Source organism: Drosophila willistoni (genome assembly GCF_018902025.1).
Source record: "Drosophila willistoni isolate 14030-0811.24 chromosome XR unlocalized genomic scaffold, UCI_dwil_1.1 Seg144, whole genome shotgun sequence".
In the NCBI taxonomy this organism is placed as follows: domain Eukaryota; kingdom Metazoa; phylum Arthropoda; class Insecta; order Diptera; family Drosophilidae; genus Drosophila; species Drosophila willistoni.
Window position 1 is genome coordinate 9,792,914 of NW_025814057.1, and position 18,207 is coordinate 9,811,120.

General features: G+C 37.6%; 1 non-coding gene across 1 annotated transcript; it reads left to right on the plus strand.

Moving 5' to 3' along the window:
* The first annotated feature begins 8,938 nt into the window (after window positions 1–8,938).
* Window positions 8,939–9,012, plus strand: Trnai-aau. Its single transcript has one exon. It is a non-coding gene; the product is annotated as a tRNA-Ile (tRNA).
* Window positions 9,013–18,207: the final 9,195 nt, after the last annotated feature.

The window sequence follows — 18,207 nt, forward strand, 5'->3', positions numbered from 1 at the left end:
ATTTTCAGTGATCTCGCCTAAGAACTGACGGACCAAACCAAACGCACACTAAATTAGCAGAAAAAATAATTTTTTTGGAGAATGAGATTGGTAGCTACAAAAAATTTATCAGTATCAGTGTATTTCCGCTACGTTTGTTTGAAAATTTCTGCAGGTTTGCTACTTTCCTTTTTGGTTGTGTTTGGTTTTCTTGTGGACTGTTTTATTTTAGCAAATAACCGTAAAAATCTTTTTGCCGTACACATCAGTCGTAAAAGGGATTTTTATTTTAATTACATGCGAAATTCATTTTTTCATCTCTTTTAACCATTCCAGAAATTAGAGAGTGAGAAAGGGAGTGATGTAGAGAAAGAGAGAGAGAGAGAGCGAGAGTGATGGGGGGGACAGAGGAGACTTCGTCAAGTCCATCCCTAAACATATTCGTATCTCTCGTTCACTCACACACACATACTGAGTGCACCAACAAACTGACGGACGGTTGGTTGGGCGGTACGTCCGTCCGCTCGTCCGCCGTTTGGTCGTATGTTGACTTTTATAATTAAGCCTTTTGTGTACATTTCCAGTTGATGGAACTCGAACAGCCATCCAAACCAACCAAGCCAACCAACCAAGTCAACCAACCCATCAAGTCAACTCCCCATGCCCATTCGAAAAACGGTTCTATTCGTCCTTTGTGAGGCGGGGCGGGTAGGCAGTCAGCCCAGCGAGTCATTCAGTCAGTCAGACCACCTGGCAAAAGAGAATCCTTGCTAGCGCAACTGCTCATAAAAAGGATTAATTGTGCGCAATTAAAGAAAATATATTACAGGCCAAGTTTTTACCTTCTTTATTTTCCTGCCGTTCGTTTTTTCGTTGTCGAAAAAGTTTCCTTTTTCCTCTATGAAAAAAGGAGGATGGAAGAGTGGAGAATGCTGTACGGAGTGGAGTGTCGAGAGTATTCACCATATTCACCCAACATTGAATTATGCAAAATCATTTCAAATGCGACGCGTACAAAACTTTTTCCAAACATTTCTTGCCCCGAAGACTTAACCACTTGGCATGTGTCTAAGAATCTTATTGTTATGGTTCTTGTTGTTTGTGCCAAGCTTAAGTTCATAATGTTCTCATGTACACATATACATAAATACATACATACATACATACACACATACATATATAGAGCAAAACATCTCCAACAAGATGCAAAAGGCAAGAGGGGTTTGAGGGTGACAGGCAACCATGACAAAACTGAAGCTCATACCCACCCATCCCCCATACCCACCCCACCCTTCAGCATCCACAGTGAGGCAGGCAACCTTTCGTTTCCACATGCGTTCTTGGGTTAATTGCTCAAGTTGAAAATTAAAATATTTATTACAATGGAAAAAACTTTGGCACTTTGGCATGACGACACATACAACAAAAGAAGGCTTACGAATGGATCCACATTCAAATCATGGCATTACAATTTAGTAGGCAAAAAACACAACAAAAACGCAAAACAAGAAAAAGAGAGAGACGAGATGTGACATCGACGTGTCTATACCCTCGTTTACGCTTTCAAAGTGTATTCAATTTTGATCCTTTCATAGGTAATTTATCACAAATTTAATTTACATTTACCAAAAAGGTAAAGAAATCTTGATGAATTCATAAGAGTAGATACACACTCCATCTTACTGTCGGCAACTCAACCCTTTGTTATGGGCCAGGGTATTCAAGTGAAAAGAAAACAAAACTAAGAAGTAGGTAGTATATTTTACAAACAAACTTAAAAGTTACCTCTTCAAGAAAAATATGCAACACACAAAGTTTTCTCGTGTTTTTTTTTCTCTTCTCCTTTTTTTTACCTTCTCTACTTTAAATGTTCTTGAGTTTATCACGTATACGCAATGTTGTGTTAAGGGGAAGTCAGCGAAATCATATAAAATTAAACATTTAAATTTCATGATCTGGAATTTAAAAGTTAGAAAGTGCTATCGATTGTTAATATGAACTATCGATATACAAATTTCTAAATAAAATAGAATTCTTATATCTGAGTTTATTGAGTTACATTGGTCGATATAGGGACAATCCATTTGTCTTTAGCCCCAACAAACCTTGACAAACACAAATCGTGTGACATTAATCGAAATACACGAGATAAGTGATAATTTTTGATTTGTGAAGAGACAAATCTCTTTGCAATAATCGAATAATCGACATAAGCGTTCTTTTTAAAATTAAAAATATCAAAGTTATTGATGAACCTCGCTATAAATTCATCGGATTGCTGACATGTAGTTATAGAGCAGGTTATCAATAAGTAATTCAGAGCAACTTAAGAGAAATCGAAAGTTTGAGCATTAAACATAAACGTTTTCTAGTTCTGTTTATATATTGTTATCGATAGCTTTTGATATACCTAGACCCTTATGAAACATTTTAGTATATTGAACTGTTGTTGTTGTTGTTGTTGCTTTTTTGTTGAGTTGTTGTTGCGGATATTGTCCACCCCAATGTTTATACTACTACTGTGTATCCACATATATTGCATACATATGTTTATACTTATATATAAATTATCCTTCACCATAGGAAAGGCAAAATAAAGAAAGAAAAAAAAGCTTTCTCCATAATTGCCATAACACGCCCCTTTTGCTATAAAAGGCGGCGGCGCATCTATTGATATGTCTGTGAAAGAGACAAATCCGTCTGTCCCCCTCACCCCAGCCTGTCCCACCTCGCCCTCGTTCGTTCATTCGTCCAACAGTCTGTCGTCTGTCGTCGTCACGCCATTAGAACAGGTGCCTGCCTGCAAGCAATGGACGCATCGGACCAATTTCCCTTCAATCTCATGTGAAGATAAAAAAAAGAAAAAAAATAAAGGAAAGAGAGAGAGAAAGAAGCAAAAAAAAAAAAAAGGAAAAACTTGTTTGCCAAAGCTTTAAAATGTAACATGCGGCGTTTTTTCATCCTTTTCTTTGGCTCAATCCTCCTCGTCTCCGCCTCCCGTTCCCATTTTCATTTTGAGTGTATTGCAAATTTGAAACGCATGAATAGTCAGGCTAGATCGTCCTGGGGCTATGTGGAGAGATAGATACAGTGAGAAAGAATGGTATGGGTTGGTATGGAGGGCGGCGAGAGCATGGAACATCATGGCACACGGGTTTATCTGCAAGATACAGTTGCTTGAATATGAGGAAGAGGTGGCTGGATGTGGATGTGGGTGGTTGGTTGGTTGGTTGGCCAGGCCAGGCACATCCGTTGGCAGATGTTTTTCACACAACAACAGCTAGAAACACACACACACACACACACACAATATTATATATACATATATATTTATATGTATAATTTATATATCCATCTATATGTGCATGTATATACCTAATACTTTTCCACTTTACTGGCAGAGTATTTGATGGACTTTGACTTGGGGTTTGTTTAGCTGAAAATGTAGTTTGCTTAAATGCATTGAAATCATTCGATGAGATGAGATGAGATAAGTCAATATACAATATATATATAAGGTATACATTGAAACCGATATGCAGATACAATTTAAAAGCAACAAAATATTAGAAAATCGCAATTTTCATTTTAGATCGATATGAATCTACGATCATTTTGTGACACAGTTAAAAATATTTCAATTTGTTAAATTTAGATTATATTTTACTATTTAAATTGCCAAAATTTGTAACAGAATTTGTTCATTTCGTTTAATGTGAAGTTTTTTGATTTTAATAAGCGATTACTCATCTTTTTTATTTTGTTATCGCAAAGTTTCGATAAGCCTTAATTTCAGCTCTAATGCCATATTAATTTTTGATGCGTCTTATTTTCGCAAAAAATGCTTTCGAAACGATTCTCTTTGTACACAAGAGTATACATGCTTCGGTTTCTTTAAGGTTCTAATGTCGTTTTATTTTTTATATCATCTCTTTTTCTATATGTATATTTATCTCCCATTAACTTTGGTGTTGCTACGAAACGAAACGAAACGAAAGGAATGATGGTATGGAAAGGAAAGGCAAGGCAAGGCAAGGCAAGGCAAGGAAAGAAAAGAAAAAGAAACGCAACGAAACAACAACGTGAATGAGCAAGTGTTGCGGAAATGATTTGATGGGGGACTCTGTTTTACACCGTCTCCCGGCTATATGCTGGTCTATACATACATACATAGATACATCCATACGTATGTATCTATGTAAGAAGGGTCCTCCTTTCGGGTTGCATGATTGAAAAGTGTTTTGCTATAAATTCAACTTTTCTATTATCTTTATCTCTCAGCACAACACGCGCAAAGTCGTTGGGGGAGTTGCCGCTGCTGTTGCAAGTGCAAGGCAAGGCAAAAACTCTAAGAGATTTCTTTTTCCTGGTTTCCTTTTTTTCGGTTAGAGTTGATGCTTTCATAATTGCTTCCTGGCAGGGGGGAGAGGGCCAAATGGAAATAGTTGGTGTACACAAAGAGAGCAGAGTAAAGAAGCAGCAACAGCAGCAGCAACATCAACGTCGTGTGGTAAGGACAGCTTTAACTTTAAGTCAATTTCCGTTGAAATTTTCAGTTAATACTACAAAATTTGTCACTTATCGTAATCTCAACAGTTTCATTTCCTCTACTACAATGTTTAAATCAAAAGTCAAATGAAATTCCTAACAGAAGCATATACACAAAGATCTTCCAGCCAGGCAAGCTAAATAATTGGGATACTCTTTGGAAATGTATGCAGCTTCAAAGCCATATATCGATGTATTTTCCATTGTGATTAATAGATATTTTCCAACGACCTCTTTCAATCAATGTATCGTAATGCAAAACAGAAGATATTTTACATCGATGTTAGTTGATACGAAAATATCGAGCCTGTTCGATATGTCAATGTTTCGATATATTTTTGTATCGATATCGTTTCAAGCGGTTAGCACCGTTTATAATGGTTATACCTGTGAGTTATCTCTTGAATTTCCCCCAACTCTAAAGTCAATTCTCTAAACTCTCTACGTTGCTGCTGTTTGTTTATTTTCTGTTCTTTTGTGTAACATAACTTTTTATGACCCGGCCGGCCACTTATATGCCAACAAAACAAAATATAAAAAAAAAACCGAAACCAGCGAAATTCTCATCAGAGTCCTCGTCAAATACTTGGATGATAGAACATCAAAGTGAATAGCTGGCTGTGACATTCAGACCTAGTCAAGCAACTGTCGATGGGTTTGCTGCTTCTTTATTTTGTTTAGGGGAAATTTAAAGAAGAAAAAAAAAAGCAAAAATAAAAATAAAACAAGTAAGAAAAAAAAAGAAGGAAGAAACGTATATTATTTCGCATGGCTTTGTCCTGTCATCAGGCAGGACCTCGCCCGCTCGCTCGCTCGCTCTTTTAGGCCCACTTCCTGCAGTAAATTGACAGTCGTTTGATTTTGTAATTGATTTAGCCGCTGCCTGCGGGCTTCTTCAATCCGTCAAGAACGTTTAAATTCGGTTTAGTTAATTAAGACTCTTTTCGAGAGGTTGCAGATAAGCGAAGCGGATTAAATATATTTCTATTTAACCCCAGAACAAAAAAAAAAAGAAAAGATGAGAAATTCACAAAAGAAATAAAAAACGAAAAGCAAATTGGCCAAAACACGCAAAATTCTATTTTTAGGCATTATATAATATATATGTATGTATATATAATATTACGAATAGTTTGCAATAGCATGGTGGCTCGCCCGCGGATTGGTGGGGGGAGGGGGGGGTTTCAAAGAACCTGGCACGAGGCTTATTTGGTGCGTTGAGTTTTAATTAAAACACACAGCGCGAAAAGTTTCAACAAAAACTTTCCACTTTCCGACACTCCACTTTAGTTTTAATCCACCCGTCCCATGCCCCAGAACCCATAACAACCCATACCCATGGCCCATTCACATACCCATCTTTTTCGGCCCAAAAAATACCCATGACTCCTTGCTCTGCTCTGCGCTGCTTTGGCTCTGCCACCCTCCTGTCAAGTGAGTTACGGGCCAAATTTTGTGGCATGTGGCAAAAACTGAAATCCATTTTTAATTATTTTCACATTTATGACATGAGTATAATTAAACTGGGATAAAATAAAGAACTTTTCTGAATGTATTTTAGTGACAACCTCACATGAACAAGGGCCAACTACTAACAGCAACAACAAACACAATGCAAACAATTATTGCCAAGTTATTGCTGTTTGTTTTTATTATATTCAATTGGAAAACTGTTTTAAGTATTCAATTGACCACAAAGAAGGCTTAAATTGCGATGGAAAGTAACCACTTATGATTTAGTCATCATTTCATTTGATGTATGCTAAAATTAAGTTTTCATAGACTTCATGATAATGCTTAAGAAACAGTCATCCTAAAACTTCATAGATAGAGCGTAGATCAAAAAAGAAGTTCCTTGACATCAGAACATCAGGATATCATAAATCTCTCTGAATATATAAAAGGGTTCGTTTAACACGAGGGGTAAAATGTATTCTATTATTTATGAATCAATCCATAAACGGTCTACAATAAATTGAGTGAAAACTTTGTGGTACCTAGCAGCAGTTGATTACTAAAACTTTAGCTATTAAGTGAGATGAAGCATGAGACCTTAGACTTAAACGCCTTAAAATATAGACTACTTTTGGAGTGGGCCTATCGATTGGGAATCCAAAAGAAACTTTTCTAAACTTAAAAAAACATTTTTTGGCTGCTGAATTTTGATTGGATTAGTGAAACTTCTTCTTCATTCATTTTATGCTTAAACAAGTTGGAAATTACAAGTGCATTTGAAAAGTAAATTGTTTGATTGAGCGTTTTCTCTGCCGTCTAATAACGACAACTACCTCACTTTTGCAGTATTTAAGTTGGCTACACATTGAAGAATCATCTTACTGGGTAGACAGACTCGTTGCCAGGTAATTTTGCCATAGTGTTGCCAAAATTTTGTCCGACCCACACATACACATGCACATACACATACACACTCATAATGTAAATGTGAAATTTGAGTTTTTGACTTTTACTTTTTTGATGGCAGAAAATGAAAATTGAGAACGAGGCCAGGGCAGAGGAATAAAGGGCGGAAAGAGGGGAAGGGCTAAGTTTGTTGCTGCCCAGCTACGCAGGACTCATATACGCACACACACACACATACACACACACACAAACAACACACTTGTACTTTGTGTTTCTTTCTTTTTGCGCTTGGTTTTTTTTTCATTTTCTTCGTTTTCAGCAAATAGTGAGGATTATTAGGGCTTAGGCATGTGCGTGAGTGTGTGTGTGTGTGTGTGTGTGTGGGAGAGAATATGTGTGAGTGTGTGTGCCTGCCTGCGCAATTACACATTCACAAAGGATACGCCTAAGCTGCTTATGCCAAGGCACCAAGCAGGAACAACGCCAAAGCAAAAAGAGAAGAGGTAGAGCTGAAGTCATAGTGTGTGATTGGAGAGAAGGGCAACAGGAACGGGAGGAAGGTAGCCTGGATGGTAGCGGGCTGTGGTTGCGGTTTCCGGCATGGTAAGCGCCTATTATGAAGAGAAAAGTAACGCTAATGAGTAAATCAAGTGCACATGTGTGCCGTTGAACTGGAATATACCAAGCGAGCGACCGACGGACCGATAGACAGACAGACCGACCGACCGAGCGAACGACTCCACCAACCACGCCCGCCCGCCCGCTCGCCCACAACTACCGCATCCTTTGAAGCTACGCCAAACGGCGTGTCGAGGCATAAATAAGCCGCCACCGCCAAGGGATCCCCACCGCCCTCTCCCTCACTCTCTCTCTCAGGCCACTTGGCGCTGTTTTAATAGCTAAATTATGTAATCATGATGTGTGATGCTCCCACACACACACACACACACACACACTCACTAATTCACACATATATATGTCCTGCTATTTATGCAAATCCTGATGTTGCCTTCTTCTGAGAAACTTTTACTTTGCCCCCGAAAGCAAACCAAACCAAACCAAACCGACCAGACCAGAGCAGACCAAACCAGCCTGCTGCTTGCTGCTTGCTGCCTGCGCCGCCGCTCCACATGCGCTTTGCCCCTTTTTAATTTGAAATTTTTCATAATGAGCAACGCGAACGGAATGAAGAAGTGGTATACATGTATGTATGTATGTGTATGTGTATAAGTACTACTGGGTGGGCTAACTGTGGGCGTGGCACTTTGACGTTGCCATAGTGTGAAGATTAAATTCTACTAATTAGAGATGCCAAGTGAATGTTCGCACATTTTACCTCCTTCCCCTCGCCCACCATCTCAATCTCTCGTGTGTGTGTGTGTGTGTGTGTGTGTGTGTTGGTAGAAGGATAACGTCAACAAAATGGCGTTGAACTCACAGCCAATCCCTAGCATCTTTATTGATAAAGTTCAAATCCCCACCCATTCACCCTCATAAAAAAAAAAAAATTCAAACAAAACAACCAAACTATGTAGTATAGTGTAGATATATGTAGAGTGGGTTGAGGGCCAAGTGGGTGGTGGCTCTATTGAAAGAAGCAAAGAATTTCTGGCATCCCCCCGTTACCCCGTCCATCCATTCGCCTTTGTGGTTTTGCCCCTTAAAGCTTTGATGCTGGATTAGTTGATGCCCTAATAACTTAGCTTAGTTCGCCTTAGTTAGAATGAGTAAGTGGGTAGTGCGAGGGTAGTAGTGGTGTGGTCGTGGTGGTGTTGGTGGTGTTGGTGGGTTGGGGCAGTGTTAGATAGTCAACGCGCCAGATTGCCAAGGAGATGAGGCACAAAGTAAGCTTACTTTGTGTTGCTTTTGAGATAGCATAAATATTTTTAGAATAGTCATCAAGATTTTTCTATAAGCAAAAAAGATATTTATGAAGTGTACTCTGTATATATATAAATATATCTTATCATTCTATGCAGTATATATATATAAATATAAATAGTTTATTTTTTATAGAAATATTTGTCACATACTTCCAATATGTCAACAAGGCCCATTAGCTCAGTTGGTTAGAGCGTCGTGCTAATAACGCGAAGGTCGCGGGTTCGATCCCCTCATGGGCCACATACTTTTTTTCTTTTTAAAAATTTTATTTTTCTTGTTTATTTTATTTAAAAATGTTTTTTCTTTCTTTTTTTTGTAAAGTAATTGTCTATGTAAAGTTTTCTTTATTTTTAATTCAATTCCATTATCCAAAATATTTATTGGTATAGTTGAGCATAAAAATTTTTAAAAAATATATGATTACATTTGAATATGCAGTGTTTAACGTCTGTAAAAATTAAAAATGATTGACTTTAACAAAAAATGAAAGCATAGACGAATAGACACGGCACTTGTCGTACTGAGTCCTGCATAGAGAAACTAAAAAATCTTTAGGTATTGTTAAAAAATTTATAATTATTTAGCCTCTGATACTTTTTGGACATTCCTGAATTAATATCTTTTTACACCCACAAAAAAGAACAGATTATTATGGACAATTATAAAAATTTTCGATTTTAAACATCACAAGGCATTTAAAATTTCTAGGGTCTGTCTTAAATAATATGAATTGCTATAAGTTAATCTTAAGTCCATAATAACATGGATATAAATAACATTCAATGTGAAAAGGAATGGAAGTAAAAATTTTTTTTTTCTCGTTTTTTTTTCTCTAAAAAATCTTAAAGAACACGCATTATCCTTCTCACATTACATTCACAAAGTGTTTCTAAGTGTATGTTGTGTGTGTGTGTGTGTCTGGACGTACCTCAATTACAGTATATGCTATAATTATATGCCTATTAATCTCTTGATGTTGCCTTTTTCATGTACCTATTTACCTATGAACCGAAACTAAATCTAGATTCGTTATGGTTCTACGCCTTTTGTCTGATGTCTGTGATTCCACTTGTATGGTCTTTGTTTCTTTCCTACTTATTTACCACTTGTGTTGAGTCACTGCTACTACTGCTATTATTTGGGTAACCGATATGGGTCACTATGACCACTATGTGGTAGGATCTTTCATATTTTGGCGCCTCATGAAATTAATTTTCCAAACCGAAATAGAAATGGAGTGAAAGAAAAGAAAACGCAACCGCACAATGGGCCATGAGATCTGAAGAAATACACAAAAAACCAAAAAAAAAAAAAAAAAAAAAAAGAGAAATATTTTGTGCATGTCATCTATTACGGTTGAGATAAGATCGCCGGCACTCTTGAGGGTTCGAGGTTCAGGAAACTTACAGAAGTTTCCGTTTCGTGATAAAAAGATTTTAAATTAATAATTCAGTTCAGCTGCAAACGAATGCCCGCCCCCTCTCTCCTTCTTTTCGCGCTCCCTTTAAAAACACAGAAAGAAACGAAAAACGTTGGAAAATTGCTCAATTTTCCGTGCGAACAAAAGAAATGCGGGAAAAGAAACACACACACACACACAAAAAACCGAAATGAAATGAAAGAAAGAGAAATTTATGCTAATTTTTTTTTGTTTTTTGGTAGCAACTATCAGCTAAAACCCCCTTCTACTACTACTACTACTTACTTCCCTTTCCCTTCCCCCATACCAACTGCCATCGCGTCAGTTCATACATAAACTTGCCGAGGGCAGCGTCAGCGTAACGAAGTAACCTAATTAATTTGTGGCACTCATTAGCAACAATTGGAAAAAGAACCCCCCCGACCGCCCCAACCACCCCACCAGCCCGCAAGCCCATTTCACCCCAACTTCCAACCCACTTTGGACAGAAGTTAAAATGTTTTGTAATAAATGGGGAATATTATTAGACGAACCTTTCACTCCATGGAGAAAAAAAAAGAATGAAAAAATAATTGTAGAGAACACACATAACTGCTGTTGCTTCTGTCTCTCTCTCTTTCTCTCTAGTTCTTTGAAATTGAGTTAGCATTCTAACAATTTGTTATCATTAAGATGTATGACAGTTCTCAGTTTAAGACACTTCCGGCTGCATCTTCTATATAGAGTGTAAGTGACCTATCAATTAGGATTTATGTGCTATGGCAAATGCAACTGTGGATCATTTATATTATTTGTTTTCAAATATGTCTTCATTCGACAACAACAACAACAAAGATATGGAATCCTTAATGAGCTAGGCTCTTTGCAATCAATCAATTCGATCATTAACGATCTTTCTGGGTCAAATTTCTCACGTTTTCTCACTTTTCTTACTATGTTTATGTATTGGCATGGAATGTCTCTCTCTCTCTCTCTGTCTCGCTCACTATCTGTATGTGTGTGTGTGTGGCTAATAAGCAGGTGTACTTTATGTACAGGTCACAAAAGTACCAAAAAATGTTAACTAATTTTCGGCTTTGTTGCGTTGACGTGTGAAGAGACCAGAAAGTAGAAGGGGCAAGAATGACCGACCTGACCACACCACACCATGGAGGAGAAGTAACCAAAAAACCGCCACCCACCCCACCATCATCATCGTGGTGGTGGTGGAAGCTCCATCACCTGCCTAGTTAGTTAGTTAGTCGGTCGGACGTTTGGTCAGTGCGTGAGTTGGGCCTATTTGAGGCGCTGTCAGTCGTCACTCACCGGCTACGCATGACATTTGCTTACTACTTACTGTTGGACGGTTTCCCCGAGACCCGCTGATCGCTATCTCGTCGCTAATATATGCGTGGGTCGCTGCCGCAAAATACCTTCAGTAATGCATAATTTGAGGCACTTTTCCGGCAAGGCGCGAACCAACCAAAAACAAAAAAAAAAATGAAATGAAATAAAATAAAATAAAATCCACCACCACCACCACCAGTCACCGCCAGCCACCTAGGTTAGATAGACCACCGGTCGCTTGGTCTGTCGGTCAGTGGTGGTGGCCACAATTGTGGTTTTTGTTTTTCCAACGTTTCGTTTTTTTTTTTTTCTTTTCTTTTTTTTTGCCGGCGCCCTAGCTGGGAAAATCATTTAATTAACATTTTTTTGGTGTTGTATTTTTTTGTTTTTGCCGCATTCGAGGCGCAAAATAATCACGCACATGCGTAAAATTCAATGGCGGCTACATTGGTATCAACTATATAAAAAACAATGCAAAAACTTACCAACTCTGATGCTTTTGCTTTCAAAACTATCGAATGTCAAAGTGAAATCACCAAAAAAAAACCGAAACCTAAAAACTGCACGGGAAATGAGGGAAAATGAATGAGAAACCGAAACGGTTTTCTCTTTGAGTTATTTTTTATCTTATTCAAGGAGGGAAAGAGTAGGAAGGGAAGAGTAGAAAACTGAAGTGTAAGAAAGACTTTAATAATTTAAACTCTAAGAAAAATTACACAATTTTAGAGTTATTATATCGAGACAATCGTTTATCTTTTGTTTTTTGGATACTAATGAATTAGTTCTTGAAACTTCAAACGATAATTTCTCATATAATAATCATTGCAATATTTCCATTTTCTTTTCTCTTAAGAAAATCCTTTGTAAAATATTTCGTTGTCAAATTTTTCCTACAGTTTTATCATATCCTTGTCCTTGACTTAACTAATATGTATTTATTGGAATACCATAAGAAAACTATGCATTTCTCTTTAGAATTTTTTGACGATTGATTCTTTCAAAATGTAATTTTTGTGATCAAAAACTAAATGTATTAGTAAAAAAATACAATTATCACTCTACAAAGTAATTAAATTTGTATGAACTTTTATATTGTTGAATCTTTTTAGAATTTTAAACATTATACAATACTTTCTTTAAGTTTTGAACCACTGTGCGACCGTTACTCTCAGCTGTTTTAACGTTTCTTTAAGCCACAGCGACCTGTCGACCTTTTTGGGCGTAAATTATGATTATGAGAAATGCCAACGCTATAAGGTCTTTTTTTTTTGCTGTTGCTTGTCGAGTGTGAGAGAGGAGGAGGAGGAGGAGGAAGTTATGTAAATAAATTTATTTCAGTTTAGTTTTTCTTTTTTTTTTAGTTTAGTTTAGTTTTTTGGCTGGTTTCTGTATTGCCCAGATATTTACCAATGTCAGGCCATAAAGGCACGCCACATCCTTAAGGGTTGGCATTTGCATATTGGCCGATTGGTTGGTCGACTGGGTTTTTTTTTTGGGGGGGAGGGAGGGTCCGGTTGGGTCGGTTAGGTCAGACGACTGTTGCGTATCTCACGGATACCGACGAGAGAGCAACGAAATGTTACTTTTGTTGGCCTTTGTGTGTTGTTCTATTACCTTTGATTAATTACCCCAGTTTTTGGTTTTTCTTTCTTCTTTTTTTCCAGCCGTTAAGTGTGATATTTGTAACACTTTGCTGACTTATTGTTACGACCAACTGGGCTAGGTACGCTGCGGTGCGGTGTGGTATGAGGTGATGGTAAGGCTTTTAGGCTGCCATCATCCACATTGACTTGGACTGGGGGGCTGCTAATTAACCCATTACACCATTATTGTTGCTCTTGTCGGTGCCAAAAAAAAAAAAAACAAAAAGAAGTAAAGGCAAAGGGTTTTTATTTTTCTTTTTTGTTCATTGCTGTTGTTGATGTTCTGGGCCGTCGCACACGTGTGTGCATATTTGGCTTTGAAATCTGCGCAATAAATAACCATTTTCGTGGCTTAATGAATCCCCAACGAAAAGCCGCCCATTCATTTCTGTTGGAACCTGAAAGGGCTCCGGCAATTAGCGAAGCGTCGAAACCGTACAAAATGCCTCTACGCGACCTATGAGGTGAGCCTACGCAAAATGAAATTGCGTATGCCTGGTTGGAGTAGACAGTACTACAATAAACCTATTAAAAACCCATACATGCACACACACACACACTCACACACATAGACTCACCAATATGAAAGCATCATACACATCTCTATCCCTTAGTAGTGAAATTTTTTGGCATCTGACTAAAATAATGCTATTAAGCAGCCTTTAAGAATCGATAATTATGTCACGCAAAATAGTTAGTTTAAAGTATTTAAAAGTTAAAGATGTAAAACAAGCAAAAAAGAGGACAATTTTGAAAGAATTCCGTGATGAATTTCTGGTAAAATTTATTTAAAAATTTAATAATGTTTTCGATGAAGTTCTAAATTTAATATTCATCATCAAAAAGTCCTCGAGGAATATTCCTTTTTTCGTGAAAGCTTCTAGATCAGCTAAGTTCAAAATTTATTGCCGAATTCGTACTTTCTTTCACAAATACTTTTTGAATGCTTTACTCAATCCTAGACAATTTCCTTAAAAAGTTATTTACGGAATCCTAAGCGATGTCCTTCTGGAATACAGTCTGCAAATATTGAGCAAGTCGTCCTAGAGAAATATAAACGCAAAAAGTATTTCAGAAAATGTTGCTAATTTTACTTTCTTATATACATTTATCTCAAAAGCGAAGAAGAGTATACACAGTTTTATATGGCAAAAGATATTTGTTGTTCTTTTAGTTTTGCCCTTTTCATTTCATTAGCGTTTGAACTAACGGTATTACCTATTTATAAATAACCAATATCAAATCAACAAATAAATGACATTTGTTTCTCATTTATATCCTCATGTAAAGTTTTTACACATTTCAATATTGTTATTATTAATCTAAACAATGAATTTCTTTCAATTACAGAACTGAACGAAAGATGAAAAATTTAAAACTCAACGAGGGATAAACAAAGTTCAAAAATATTATTTTACAAACCATTGACTTACTTTTTTGATAGTCATCAATCATGACAACCACCAAGGCGAGTAAACTTAAAATCTGTAACAACTTTACATAAATCTTAATTTTTTATGGTTATCTAAAGTTAATTGTCGAACCTATGGTTAATTATTATCTTTGATTTGTGTTCGATATATTTAAAATTGATTAAAAACCTTTAATGAATATTTAACTTTAAGATCTAGCATTAAAACTGATGGTGAAAGTGAATCCCAAGAACAGGGAAAACCTTTTGAACTTTTCCTAATTGGCATTCGAGCTTAAGAAGCTTATAAAGAAGAACCACCTCCTCCTCTAGCGAGCAGCATAAATCGAATATTACGATACCCATCGTATTTTAGAAAACTTTAACCATAATATAAATTTCGTAACGTGGGTTTTTAGCGTATACAAATACCATTGACTTTTGTATGCTTAGCAAATTAATTTCATCCACCCACATTCTCTAGCGCTCAACTTCGAGCTCATATTAACTAAGACTTTTGTTAACTGCTTGGCCATTAACAAGTTTTTGGGGGCCCCGAAAATTACCAAGTCTATCATTTTACTAACAAACGAAAGAAAAAAAATAAATAAATGTAACCAGAAACAATAATGAAGGCTCGCAGCACCGTCGAGCGCTGTGTTGAGCCCTTGGAATTTATATAGATTTCTCACAGGGTCGGTCGGTCGGTGAGTCGGTTGTCCGCTTTTCCGTTTGCCGTCGAGCATAAGTTTCAATTTTCATCTAAGCCCCCGGCCTGGTCGTTCTCATCGTTGTTGTTGTTGTTCTTGTTGGTGTCCTGAGCAGAGATGGGCTTGTAAGGCAAGCGAAATGTGAGGAACAGCCAGCATAAGCCCATTGATTAATTTGAAATTTATGAAGCGACATCGACATAACTTTTGCTCTGCGGTTGCCCGACCAAAAATTATGCCCCATATACGTTTTAATTAAACGTGGCAATCGGAACAGGCAAAATACTTGACAATTTCACGTTAATGCCAAGCCAAGGCTCTCTTTCTCTCTCCCTCTCTCTCTATCTCTTACTGGCATAAATATCATTTGAATAACGGTGAGAAGAGAGACGGAGGGGTCGATTCCTGTGTAGGACCTCACAGGACTCATTCGGCGTACATGCGACTTAATTACGCGTGCCAAGCCGAGCGGCTTTTGTTATTATCATTCAGTCAGCCGGTTCCTGGTTCCTCTCTGCTACTATTACAACTACAACCTCACTCCCTCTGCCTCTCACCCCCCCTCTGTGTGTGTGTGTGTGTGTATTTCTGGTCCTGCTGCCTCTTTGTCCGTTGGCATTGATGATAATGTTTGAACGTCGACGTCGTCGGCATTGGCTGCGCTTAATGAATTTATTTGTTACGCATGGCGTAGTTTGAATTGGCGTCCATGTCAGCAGCGTCGGCTGAAGCAGCGCCGGCAACAGCAGCAGGAGCAGCATCAACAACGGCAGTCCTAAAATCCTCTACCCCTACCTTTACCCAAAACTCAAACCCAAACCCAGGTTCGCTAGCTCATTGTCCTTCTGCTCAGTCTTAATGAAATCCATTATTACGAAACCCATTGCCATTGCGCCAGTCAGCGAGGTAAGCAGAGAGCAGAACAGAACAGGAGAAGTACCCATAGAGCGTAAAGAAAGACGTAGAAGAGGGTAGTAGGGCATAGGTTAGGGTCGCTTAAGTGAGTAAAGAGTCGAGAAGAGGTGAGGTGAGAGGGGAGGAAGTTGGGTTGTGTAAATACACTTATTACGAAAAGTGTTGTACGGCTGCTGCTGCTGCTGCTGTTGCTGACAACTTCCTCCCCCCCAACCCGTCTCCAGACCCTTTTTGTTTTGTGAATGAGCAAAATGCGTAAGGCATAAAACGCAGCAGGAGCAAAATGATGTGCGACGCGCAAATGTTCGCGCTCGGGCGAGGGGTGATGAAACGGAAATGGAAACGCCAACGACCATAGACCCGGCTATGGTCCCCCCCTTGCCCCGTTTTACCCACTCAACCCTCGAATTTTTCGGTTGGCCATATAAAAGTGGCATATTTGGCGGAATATTTGTTGTTGTTCCTGTATCCCTGCCGCCTGCCTGCATGCCATGCGATAGTGTAACTCTGATAACGATACAACTTAACGGTCCTCAATTGACCATTTTACAGATGCAAATATACCGCCCCTTGATAACTGCCAGAAATGAGCTCTCCCCAGGGTGGGAATGAGCCAACCAACGATATGATACGATACGATACGATACAATACGTTACGTTACGATACATTACATTGTTGTAATGGTATACGGTTATGGTCTCTGGGATCAATCAATTATATGAAATGCATTCGGGAACCTTTTACTTTTTTCACATTACCTTCTCTGGAACATCGAAATTAGATTTAAACAAATCAAAAAGTCACTCACACAATTCCAAAAAGTTTCAAAAATCAATCACAATTTTAAATTGTTTTTATATAAGAACCTGGAGTCTAGGACCACCTATCTATTTGATTTATACTTCTTATCCAGTATTAAAACTACTTTACTCTAATTAAACCTTTTAGAACCATATTAAAAGAAGGAAAGTATTAAATATTTTAAGGTTTGCCTTGCACAAAATGTCTTAAAAGTTGTTGTTGTTAAGTTGTTAAGTTGGTAGAATAAAACCAAAATGTATATACATATATTAAGCTTTGTTTGATCTTGATTTAAATATCCAAATTTTTCAAAATAATAAGAACAAAGTAAGTAACCCAAAGGCATCAATCTATTTCCTTTCATAAAACAGGAAAATTAGTAAACCATTTATGTATTTGCAAAATTAATGCTAAGTTTTTGAAATTGTTTACTTCTACTTACGTCTCATCTGCTTGGCATAATAGATCTCTTAAGTAAAATTATTGCTGATTAGATATAGACTATATAATTGATTATGTGTATATTGTAATGTGATTTAAATGCTTGGCTCTTACCCTTTTCACAGACATCCTGTGCAAGTCAATTAATTTTGCTTACTATATTTGATTCATTTATTATAGTTTCAACTAAAATGTTTATGGGGTCTCATTTGATATGCTTACCTTATCAGAAATGTGATGATAAGCAAACACACACACACACACACGCATACACTTGAAATCATATACCAAAGACAGACACACACACACACATTAGCAAGTTGAAGTTGCCGATTAAGACATTTTGCGGTCATCCTCTAAGACAAACAATTTGGGTCTGCATATAATTATGCTGAGCAGCCTCAATGCTTCACCCCGCCTCCTACACTTCATCCCATAAATAGGATAGATACATAGATACATAAGGTTCTCTCATTCATCACGCTAACAACGTACGAAATGTATCTCAAAGATTGTTAGCACTTTACCAGGGAAGTAGTAACAAGACGAGATGAACAGAGGCTGGCCTGGCTGGCCGCCTCCTGGTCAAGGAGAGTTATTTATGTTGGCCAAGACTATTAAAACTAACTACTTAGCAAACACTCCCATAAAGTCCAAAGTTTTCTTCGCAGTTCTATGCTTTTTCTTTCGTTTTTTTCTCTCTCTAGGTCGCTTTTCTCTTTTTCTCTGACACATGATAAATGAGTCATAGAGTGAAATGTTTTGGA